The 12628-nt window shown below is 42.2% G+C and overlaps 1 protein-coding gene across 2 annotated transcripts in view; it reads left to right on the top strand.

The window, feature by feature from the left end:
- LOC117556129 (glutamate receptor ionotropic, kainate 2-like) overlaps nucleotides 1-12628 on the top strand; it is a 54692-nt gene that overhangs the window by 396 nt on the left and 41668 nt on the right. The gene's annotated exons all lie outside the window — the stretch shown is intronic.

Below are 12628 nucleotides of genomic sequence, written 5' to 3'. Positions count from 1 at the left end.
CTCGCCTTTTAATAGTTTAACAATTTCAACCCTTCTCTAAAATGTTTTACATTCAATCAATTACTGTGGCATCTTTTATTTTAAAGTATTTTTACCGAGTGCATATTATCATGAATCGTGTAGCCTATTATACGAACCTTAAACACAGTGTTACAGTAACTTTAAAATAAAATCCCCTGCAGCCATAAAGCCTTAATGAAGCAGTTCTCTATGCAACAGTTCATATACGGGCTGATGAAATTCGTAAAGAATTAGCTGCTCACATCTCTTCTCAAGACTTGTATCTCCACGGCCCCTTTAAACTGCTGACACCCAGCATGTCCTCTGCAGTAAATGTTTACATGTAAACATTACACTACGGAGTGCCTGATCAATCACTCTGTCCTGTCACAAGGGCTGATCGATACGCAGGGCAGTGTTTTTCATCCTTAATCCCACTGAACTGCTATCCAATGGGAATCCCCGAGATGTTGCTTATTTACCGTTATTGCCATTGATGAAACGTATAGTTCCGGTTCATAGTGGCGATCGGCTGAGTCACGTTATAAGCCACAGCAACAGTTAAAGGTATTAACCGAAAAATATTCTGTGGAGTTTATAAACCTAACGATTGATTAGCCATTTATCTCAACACCGCCTCGAGGAAAGATTATAGCCATAGCCAATTGTGCTTATTAAATCAGTGCTTCAACATGTTGCCACTGCTCCAATCATAACTTTAAAATAGTGCTATTGCTGCCGTGTATTCATGCACTCATATCACTGGATCAGCATCCTGGGGTTTCGCCTGTTTCTGAATAAGATCCTGTTTCACCGCTTTCTGTTGAATGCAAAACAGCATATTGGAGTGACAGAGGACCCCCACCCTGCCAGCGGATGTCATCAAATGTTGACAACACATCCTTACAATCCTTAAATTCCCCCGAGGATCCTGTTTAAGAGTCAGGCCGCGTCCGCGTGAGCCGCCGCTATGGCAACGGGATGTGCTTGTTTGTCTGCTGCATCCTCAGCCGCCCGACGAGCCACTTCCGTCTCACACGTTGTCTGACAGACGCCGGTCGTCTTTTCACCAATGATTGAGATCCCCGTATAAAAGCATTTGACACGAACATTTCCAAGCCGTCACCACTTGAATATACCTCACCATGATAGGCAAGGAATCCGGCATTAGTAGCACGACAGACACAACCATGCAAGATAATAGGTGATTCATGTCACTGCAATCTCTTTCCTCTAAAGTAACGCTCATGTTTGATTTTGACGGTGTTCTTGTGGCAGTGAAATGGCCGTAGCGTCTCGAATGAGGCTCAAAAGGCGAGTCTCTGTCCTTTGTGCTGAATTAGCTCTTGTTCAGAACCACGGACAGAGACCCTGGCAGTGCAGTCTGCTGCCTGTTGCTCAACCAAAACACGTTTTTAATAAGCTATGAGTTCTGTAAGAGCTTGGGTTTTGTACAGCATATCTCTTTAAGTATAGTAGCAGCCACTTCACATATTTGCTGTTGTAATGCTGCTCCATTTCGTGTAGTGCAATTCATTCTCTTTAGAAAAACATATATTTTCATCTCTCTGTTTTCATATAAAGGAGCAGAGTTTCCACAAAAGATAGATGAAGATAGATTTTATGAGTGGGATATTTTATTCAGGAAAGAAAAATGTATGTCAGTGTGTGTAAGTGTAAGGGAAATACAAAAATGCCTTGAGAGAAGATGTAGCCCATTGGTTCTTTACCCCGTGCATGTCCTGCAGGAGATGCTTGCTCAGCAGATAATCCCAGCTGCTCCCGGCTGAATGAGGAGGTCAGCTCCCCCGGGGCGGTCTGTTCCTCCTGCCCCATCTCCCATTCTGCCCAGATAGGCGGCTCACATTGTACAACCGCTGTTCTCCTATCAGGCTGAGACCTTTACATACACACAAACATGCACACACTCATTGTAACACCAAAGCATAGTCATCCCTTTGTATTCACGGCATCGGCCATGTAGAGCGACAAGTGTCAGAGAGTGTTGTGGCCACCAGCTGCAGGCAGCCATGCTGAGCTAATTTCCACGCACAATGACATATCACGTTCAATGTTCCTCATATGCAATGCATTTACTTTGATACAGAAATTATCCCGGTGCAGCCATTACAAAGTGAAATAAGATGAGATAAGATTATCTTTTTATAATACGTTTTTACTTTCCTTTCGGGAGCACTGAAAGAGACTTTGTACTGATAGTGCAAATCCCAGAATAAAAGTATTTTTGTATTATTGCCACTTTGGCTTTCTCTCATAGTCCACCTCAACAATGTAGGCCAAATAAAAAGCTGTTAAATGTCCACTTCAAACATGGAAATTAACAGCTTTGTTGAGTGGAATGAAACATTTGCAAGCTGAACTATGGTTGACCAATTTAATGTGTTCCCCCTCAGTTCTCCTAGATGACTTGTTAGAATTCAGTGAAGTGGAAATTCAGGGTTGCATTCAAGTCATTAGCATTATTTGTCAGCTAACTGGTAGGCTAAGATAAAAGCTACTCATTTGACATCTTTCCATACAAAAAGCGCAATATGTTCAGGATCTTATTTGGTAGTGCTCGTAACAAATACTCACAAGCAATGAGTCATCACATCTGCCTTTCTATCAAAGCTATTTTGGTTTCAAAAAAAGGCCTCAGGAAGAATTTAGACAGAAGCAGAATCAACAATGAAATAGGGAGACAGTGTTTTAATTCTGATGACCGTAGTGCGACTGTGAGGTTGAGTGATGGCATTATCACCGCCATCTTCAATCCGCATTGGCAGACGCAGTATATCCCTGGCTGTCAACATGCTGCTGGAAGCATTGTGGACTCAGAGAGGTTCATTTGGTTTGTGTCCTGGTTATATTTGTATTTCCCTCAACACTCTGGGAATATTTATGACCAAAGCACAACATTGTTTTTCATTTTGAAAGGAAGCTTTCTTCCCCCAGTCCTCTGGCAAAAGACACTACTCCTCTGGTGAAAGCTATGTTTATGTAAATACTTCCACAATGTTGTGCAACGATAAAGGCGCTTTACTACATACACTCATTTCCTTCCCTCATCAGTGCTGTGGTGGCGACATTACAGTGTCGTCAGGAACGAGCAAGGCAAATGAAACCAATTCAAGGGGAGTTTGTCGTTAATTGACTTTATTTGCTTTTGCTTTCGCGCCAGCGTGAATTATCATCATGGAGTTTAGTTTGGGATTGCAGGAATTAAGGATAACACCCTGTGCCCTGGCCCGCTGCCAGCCCGTTCACAGCAAACACATTTAAATAGGCACAAAGCTGCTTAAAATATTCATGTGTCACTTGGCCGCGCTGTAGCTTATAGAAATATGAAACCACCTCCTCTCTACCGGCAAATGATTTCCGCGGTTTAAAAATACCAACCGTGGGTTTCAAGAACAAAAAGGAGATCTGTCTTACATTAGCATGCAGCACCACACATCGGCTCGAAGCAGGGAACTATCTAGATGGATTTTTTAAAACATGTTTACGTTCCTGAGACTTTGAAGGTCTTGCTGTCATGCCTCGGTTACAAAAGGCTCAATGGTGATTAATTCAGGGGACAGATTTCTTGGTATTTTGTAATGGGAAATATCTGTGAGGTATGAAATTAGTTTTCTGGTTAGCATTTAGTAAATCTCCGATTTACCAGCTGCATTGGAAAAGATTATTTGCATGAAGGAGGCTTTAGATGATTGACCTTGTTTGCAGGGCAACCCGTTCTAGCTGCCTCTTAATGTTTATTATAAAAATAAATCCAATACATCTGAGTCCTATTCTGCTACTGCCTTGTGGAAGGTTTGATTTCTGCATTTGGTTTTATTATTCACTGCCTTTCACTCCTTGTCCTTGTCAATCAGGCTCTTCCCTGCGTATCAGGAGGGTTAGGGGTTGTATGTGCAATTGTTCTGAGAACGTGTCCCTTGAGAAGAGCCCTGCAGCATTGCTGCCTGGTTGTCTGGCTCAGAGCTGACTGAAGGTCAGAGCTGGAACGCTCACAGTGAATAACAGTTTGTGCATACACATGTGGAGATGTCCTTCTCACAATCCCACCAGGGGAGATGGAAGAAAATGTGAAGTCAATGAGAAGTGCAAGAAAAACAAGAGTGTTTGTTAGAGAGGGGGGAAACAGAGAGATATAGAGGAGGAGGGGGGGTGTAAAGTGTGAGCGAGAAGAAAAACAGTGAGTGTTGGAGCCAGCAGATACAAAGTAAAGATAGATTAGTTTTCCTCTGAGCAGTCCACTCTCAGCCCACTCTCAGTTCTAGTCTTTTAGTACTGTTTTCTGATGGCTTTTGTGAAGAGAGACAGAATGGACACTGGAGTGTGTTGTGGAAATGTAGTGGGAGGCCAGGAGTCATGAGCTGCAGCTCTGAGTAAATGCCAGCAGTATACTAATAGAAGGACAGGACGACAAATATGCAGGAAATAGCTTTTGCAACAAATATAGTTATACAAATATCCTCATAGGTAACAACGTAGTACCTTGGGGAACTAAACCCACAACAATTGTATTAGGATCTAGTGCATATATCTATATTGTCTCATTACATAGTTGGCTGTCTCCACTTGCAGTAGACTGAGAAATGTTGGGAATCAATACAAATCAATATGGTTGTATTGCTAAGGGGAACAATGAGAACGAGAAGAAACTGGCAGCAGTGCACATAACTAGTGCCAAGTCCCCTATCTATCACAGGTTACCATCTGTGAGAATGCAAACACGTAAACAAAAAAAATGTACAATACATGTTACTGTGCATTTTTAACGCCATATACAGTCACTAGCTTTTTCTAATGCCAACATTATCATATTTTTATTATAGATCTGACACAATCCAAAGCCCATTTTCTCTCTGTGTGATATACTGTACATTCTGAATTGTGGCGCTTTAAACGGTGTGATATATCTGCTGCAATATCGCGCAACGCTTTGCATCATGTGTAGGAGTTCCATGTGAGACTTTTATCTTCATCGGAGCTTGCCTCTTGTAATTAACTATGAAGTGTTTCCGTAATTAAAAGAAAGCAACATGGCTTGTCAGTGGTTTACTGTGGAAGCTGCGGAGAGTGCCGATTGGGAGCAAATGGTTACTGTGTTTTTGCTGTCATTATTTATACATGTAGGAAGTCATTTATTGGATGTGTTTACTTACACTTAGTTGTTAATATGCATCACTTCATACATATATACATGTTATAGTGTTTCTTAATGTGTTCCGGTAAACAAAAGCAATCTCCTGTGAATTCCGAGCACGCAGTCGGAGGCACATTCACCTAAAGCACTGATGTCCAAACTACATGGGATTCAGAAGTCAATCGATTACAGAAAGCCCTCCTGTGTTGCTGTGATGTGAGGCGCCGATCAGGTTAGGATGTGGTGATTCACCTTCATCTCCAGCCAGCTGAATAAAGGAGGAAGAGGAGGAGGGTTAGCGACTGACTGAAAGAGAGAAGGCAGAATGCCGGCTCCCATTGACAGCACAGCCGGTCGGATGTACGAACGTTTCTCTGTGTGAACCAAGGACACGGGGGGAACTTGTCTCTGTGGGAGGACGTATTGAGGCAGGCTTACCTAACATCATGTGCTTTGAATCAGCATGACACTCTATTGTCCATGATCCACCAAGGCTATGCAAAACCTCTCCCCCCTACAGCGTTGCATTTCCTCTTTCTGTCCTTCCTCTCCTTTCACTTAGCGTTTCTGATTGTTTGTTTGGCTTCCTCTGAATCTTTCCTGCAATCTTTTTGTTCTAAAGGCATTTTAGCAATCAACGGTGAGGCGAGAAAAAAAAGTATAAACAGGAAAGAAAGCCTTTGTGTTTGCGTATGCTAGTGCAATCAGAGAAGAGGACAAATGTGGTGTCTATACAGTAGAGTTTTGGATAAAAAGCTTTAATGATGAACTGCATTTCTTGGCTGCAGTAGGCTCCGTCTCATGTTAGCCGCCCACACTCGAAACATTGCACTTCCTTGTTTGTTTGATATGACCGTCCAATCCCTCTCCCATACGTAAAGCATTGTGGCGGACTGGAACAGACTTTGATTGATTTTCCCATCTTGTGCAATCTGTTTTAAGATGTTGACATAATGAAGACAATCGCCTCCATTTCCCTCGCACAGCTACCGCTGAGATATACCCAATGCCCGTCCATCACTGTTGGAACATGACAAAAGAAACTGAATTCATTTCCTACGCAGCAGGGTGTGAACGAAATTGTGAAATAAACAGCAGACTGCAGATCAGAAGAAACATTAGAACGTGGCTCTTGATTTCCCGCCAATTTCGAACAAGATTGTTTGCGGAACTTCGCAAAGCCTCTGGCAATTTTCCCTCCACAAAAAGTCAGTGCTCATTGCCTCTTTCATTTTCTTTCTCTCTGCTACCGTGCAATTGTCTGTGTGTGTTTCGAAAACAAGCAAGAACAATCGACACACCTTTGCAGCAGAGCGTATGTTATTGATTTGTACCTGTAGCTCTGATTATCAGCTCGCTTGTGTACTGCAGTGGCTGATGGGAGGCTGATGAACCCAAACCAGGAGTTGACATTTTGCTGCCCTGTGGCTGGAGGAGGGGGGGGGCTGCAGGTGTCCGTTCAGGTCTAATAGGCCATCCATTCAGTCGTTTAATTGAGTGTCTTTTATCTGCCTCCAGTGACCTCTTTTATTCTCCATTTCTCCCTGTGTTTCCTTCGCTCACCTGCCTCAACATTCCTCCCTTCCCTTCTTCCTTTCTCTGTCTCTAAACTATCTCTCTTTTGGTTATCTGTCAACACATTCAGACATCTGCATATGCCATACATCTGACTTTGACATCAGACATCCCAGCCAACCATTTAAAAAAACAAAACATATTCTACGTGCTGCAGGAAGGTGCAAACGAAATGTCCACTTCCTCATTCCATTCTCTGCGTTTCTTTCCCTTTGTCCTCTGCTGACCTTCTCTCCATGTCTCCTTTGTCTCTCCCCGGCTCTCCTATTCCTTCTCCTCTACTTTGTTCTGTCTCACTAGCATCAAGTCTAGCTTCCCCTCTTCCCCAGGTCTCAATGTCCTTGCACACAAAGGCACATGTTCTCATATGGCCTACACTTTCCAACCCTTTTGAATTTGAAAGCAAAAAGCCTTTCAGTCTTAGGTGTATTGAACTTACCCCCATCCTTGAACAGAACAACGTGCTGCAATGCAATGCTAAAGTGTTCCACGGATTAAAGCCATCCCTTATACTGTCTCCTATTAACCTCCATATTCTTTTTGTATACGTATGGATTTTATGAGACAATATAGATGCCATATGAATTCACCGGGGAGAAGTAACTCTATTTGATGCACTGCAAACCACTAGCAACGAGTGTGTGTGAGTGTGTGAAAAAATGATTGCCCTGTCTACTGTGTATACATTTATTTTACTTTATAATATTTATAGCAAATACTAAAGTCAGGGTTTACCAGCGTCTGCGTCATAGAAAAATAATAACCACCTTCAGTGCAAGTATCTCTCCATTTATGATGGTTAGAAATTATTATAATCAGATTACTGAAATCCTGTAAAACACTTTCCCCTCGACATGGCTCTGCTGTGAGCATTAAAGAGCCGGCTCCTGAATTAATTCTCGACCTTTGGCTCCAACGGAGATAACATCTGACCTTCTACAAGAAAGAAAGTCTAATTTTACAGCCATTTTGTTCAACATTACAATGGAAAGAGTGTAATACAGGGCCATTTTGATGAGCAGGGGAACAGTGAGAATGAGAATGAGAGCGGCGAAAGGGAGCAAAGAAGACGATAGTCTCGTCTAATTTGCTGCAACCTAATTGCAAAATTAGAAATGAAACTTCCTCTTATCCATATTCCAAGGTCGGCTGCGTATAATACATGCAAAATGTTGCAGAGGAATTGTAAGGTTATCCTCCCACCACTCTTTGTGTGGTATTTTGATGCGAGGAATGGTGAAATAGTTTGAGTCTTTTTGGCAAGTATCCTGAGAGACGGTTGGAAATCCATCTGCTTTACTTTTAAGAGTTAGTCTTAAGACCCGTAGATTACTGTTAGTCAAGTTCTCATCTATATTTATTTTGGTGAGCGATACAGCTTGAGGGTTGGAGTACCCAGGGATGCTTGAGACACTAATAATGTGTTTTTAACACAATGGGGAAAGTGATAGCGAACCATGCATAGTCACAATGTTCTTGAGGATCGACTCCTGCCTGTTTTCGCCTGTAGTGGATAATTAGCATCTCTCACACGTGCTTAGGCTTGATTAAAACTCAGTTTACAGTGAGCAGTGCTGTGAGGGCGCCATCTGTCACTTGCCGAGGCCACCATGAGACGTACTTTAGTCAGTGGGAGAGAGGAAGGCGGTGTGTGTGTGCGTGTGACTGTTTGATAAAGGAGAGAAAAAGATGAGACATGGAAAGAGAAACGACAGAGACGGGTGAGGCATGAAGCATCAGGAAGCGTTGTGTACAGAAGCCGGTCCCACTCTCTCCCCACGGCCTGTTTATAAGAGCCAAATCCCATCTTTTTTTTGTTGTGTTGGCTAGGAAAAGCTCCTTTACTGCAGTTTGGGGATTTGTGCTATTTACTTGAACTTTTACAACCTTGTGACGGCAGTTTTGGGAATACTCGTGTTTGTACTTGGAAGTTAGATGTGAGGTGTGAAAGCGCCAAGGCTCATAAAACCCACGGTGTGTGAAAGTCATATTTTCTTCCTTTTTATTAAACACTTTCCACCCAAAAACAATGTTTTCATGCCATATCTTCAATATACAACACATCAGAATGGCATGGTGCATATGTGTTGTGGTGATGACCAACATTAATTGATTGCATTAACATATTGCATGGTATTGTGGTTAGCACGATAACATTGGCAGTTATACATTAAAAGGCTTGTTTACCTGTTATTTGTATTCATCTTGTTTCCATTACCATGTTTTATTGCATACCCTGTTAAACATGGTTAGGTGAGGAAGATGCATTCAAAATGAAAAAACAATATTAAAAGACGATTAGCCTCGGTGTCTGTCAGATAGATTGGGAAAACATTTCCAAAGTGACCCAGAGAGAGATAAAATAGAGACAATTGGAAACTCTTTGCTTGCAAGAATAACAATATTTATTGAAGTCTGACTGCTTTTCCTCAGGCATTGCTGAACGAGGCTTCAGCCTGTCTTCCGCTCCGTGTACGAGTGCTGATTTATGTGCATCACAAGCTTTGATAGATATTCTTACTCGTTGCAAGCGAGAAGCTTACAGTATTCTTTATGTTGTGACGGGTGTATCAACGCATGGAAAACGTTTGACAGTAACAATAAGAAAGACATTTTGGAACAACATTTATTATATTTTCATTTCCGCACAGACAAAAACGCATCAATCTTCCGCCAAGGAAATGACGTGATATATGAATTGCATTTTTTAAAAGATAATTAATTGAACTAGTATATTTATTGCATGCTCATATCTTGTCTTGCAATGAAGTTCATGTTAGTGTGGTGCAAAATGTTGTGATTTTCAGGTAGTGAAAAAAACCTTGTAAAATTAGTTTGTAATTAATTCAACACATGCACCTGTTTCTCAAAAAACAGAAAAAGACAAGAACATTGCTCCACATTGAGCACACATAAGCTGTAACTGTGGATAGTATCTGCAAAGTAGATACTTTAGTACACCATAGTTGTGACAGTATTATGTTTTGTAAGTAATTGCGGGAGCAGCCTGCTATTTCTGTATAATGTGTGTTTGATGATACTACAGAACTGCCAATGCATTTGACTCTAGCTGCACTCCTGTGTTCCTTTAAGGAGCACGTATAGTTTCAAGAGCTTGGTGTGTGTATGCATGTACATCTGTGTGTGTGCATGCGAGCGAGTGCGATTAGCGCTACATCTTATTTTCACAGTGCTAAGTATTTATTTTCAGTGGCATTCGCAATTTGAGAGCAGTGGAGAGGTTGGAAACTGTGAGACAGAAGTCATTTGGGACCTCAGCAATTCAAGGCCTGTGAAAGTGTACTCACAGTTTGGCACAATTAGTACCAAAAGGGGTCCCTGCTTGACAAATTAGCACACAAAATGTCAGCCGGTAGTTTAGCACATTCACAATGAGTCCTTGCAAATTAGCACATATTTTGAGGAGGGAGCTGGCACATTATAATGAATAGAGAGAGAGCCTCGCAAATTAGCACATCTGTTGCCAGCGCTCAGAATTAATATATGTTATATGATCACTGGTTTCCTATTTGGAGCTGGGTCAGGGACGAGGGTGGTGGCACACATTCCTAATTGAAGACTGTGTGTGCTCGTTATAAGAGATTGATTACATTGACCTTTTTGGAAATGATAGAGCTAATTGTTATTGGTGTAAATAAACTTAAGTATGTCTGAATGCTTGACCCACATTTTCACAAAGATTCATTTGTTTCTTACCTGACAGATTTATTTAGGCTCAATCTCAGGGGTGCGTGATGGTGTGATTTGTGCGAGTGTGTGAGTCAGCCTGGGGCTTAGCGTCGAGCGGTGGCAGGTGACAGTCCAGTCCAGTGTCAAGAGGCTTTAGGGTGACAGGAGTGTTTCTATCCCTGGGGAAAAAACACACAACAAGCAGAACAAGTGAGATAACAACGGCTAAACTGTTGTTCATATAAGCTGCTTTCTGTTGGTATCATGTTCAATTTCCATAACTCTAATGGAATTATTTATTAAGTTACTAATTAGTCACTTTTTATTGACTGCTTTTGTGCGTTTTTAAAAGAAGTTTTTATAGCTTGCAATACCTCAATTACAAGTATGTTATTCTATGCTACTAGTATTTGTACACTATGTTTTTATACTCATTGCTCTAATAAGATTCAAGATGGAGTTTGTCTCTCTTTTTTTAGCTTTTCATCAAGTATATTCTTAGAAAAAAATATATATCTGTTTTTACCAAGTTCACTGCTTCCCTTATCTTGCTTTGTGAGATTGTATCTGCTCTTATCACTACTGAAGCAATGGTGAGCAGACTGTATTAGATGGTCAGATTTCCCGGGGATTTTCTGCGTGAGAGAAAATTGGCCCTTGTGCAACACTGGAAGGTCAGTCTACCACAGGGGGATCTTCAGATTAATGACCAGGGGCGGCGACTCTCTGCAGGCCTTCATGCATCATGTCCCATTCACCGCCAAACATGTCAGGGAGCGTTCCCTTTGGGGAATCTCAGGGAAATTTACGGAGTGTTTCCATCACTTTTGCCTCCTACCTATTGGCTCCGGGCACCTCTGCTCACCGGCTGAATGACGGAGGGAGACAGAAGCAGGCCAGGGGTCCTGGGTGTGGTGGGTGGAGGTATTAAAGACTATCTTCTCTTCATACCTGGGCCGATTGCACCGTGACATGGTTTGCTCGCTGGTTGCCATGGCACCCACCCTACAGCCCACCACTATCCCGGCAGCTGCTGGTCATTAGTCACAGAGACAGGCCGTCCGCACCATCACAACGCCCTTCCTCAACCAATCAGCTGCTCAGTCTCCAAAACGGCCGATGGCTCTCAGCCATAGCATAGATGCATGCGTCTCCATGGCAACTTATCTGACTCCCATCTCCCGGCATACAAGAGCATCCTTGAGTAGAGGGGGCTAATTGTGTTTTCATTCATGGTTTAGTAAGTAAGCCCTTTCTTTAGTAGTAGTATACACTCACCCTGCTAGTAATCACAGCGCAGCGAAGAGACGGAAATATCCTGTCAGTTTCCATCTTTCAGAGCAGCATGTATATATTTACCAAAAGTAATACAAATCACAGATCACCGCTGCAACAATTCTCAAGGTTTTTTCTTCATTACTCTTGTTTGTAATGTATGAATGATTTCTAGAAACAGAAACTCATTTTAAATGGAGTGAATTTCTATCAGAAATAAAGCAAAATGACAAAGTTACTTTACAGTGATCAATGCAAAATGTGCCAGTGATCAATGCAAAATGCGCTTGGTTAACTGAGAAGAAATATTAAAAGGGAGTCAAATCCCCCCCCCCCACACACACACACACACACACACACACACACACACACACACACACACACACACACACACACACACACACACACACACACACACACACACACTCACACACTCACACACCCCCGTCTTTTCATTTCCACTTTCAGTTCAAGCTTTCTCTCACACACACACACACACACACACTCTCCCACACACACACACGCACGCACACACACACACACACACACACACACACACATAGAGAGAGACAGAGGCACTCAGATCAGTGGCAGGCCTGTTTTCTCGTCAGGGTGATTATCCAGCTCATAACTCACTCAGAGCTTTCATTTGCACTATAATTCACACCATTCCCAACGATGGCGCCACTATAATTCACAAACACACACACACATACACACATACACACACACACTGATTATCTCAGCTGTAACTCACACACCTGCAATCAGACGGACCACAACACCGAGTATTGAGAGGAGGATGGATGAGATGATAATAGCAATAAATATACGCAACACCCAAAACAAGTGTGTGCACGTACTTTCCAAAATCTAGTTTCGGAAAGAAATCTCAATTGGGTTTTATTATTCAGTGAAAACGATACTGGAGATGCA

This window comes from Gymnodraco acuticeps, unplaced genomic scaffold (assembly GCF_902827175.1).
Source record: "Gymnodraco acuticeps unplaced genomic scaffold, fGymAcu1.1, whole genome shotgun sequence".
In the NCBI taxonomy this organism is placed as follows: Eukaryota; Metazoa; Chordata; class Actinopteri; order Perciformes; family Bathydraconidae; genus Gymnodraco; species Gymnodraco acuticeps.
The sequence above is the reverse complement of the archived record's forward strand: the minus strand, read 5'-3'. Positions and strand labels throughout refer to the sequence as shown.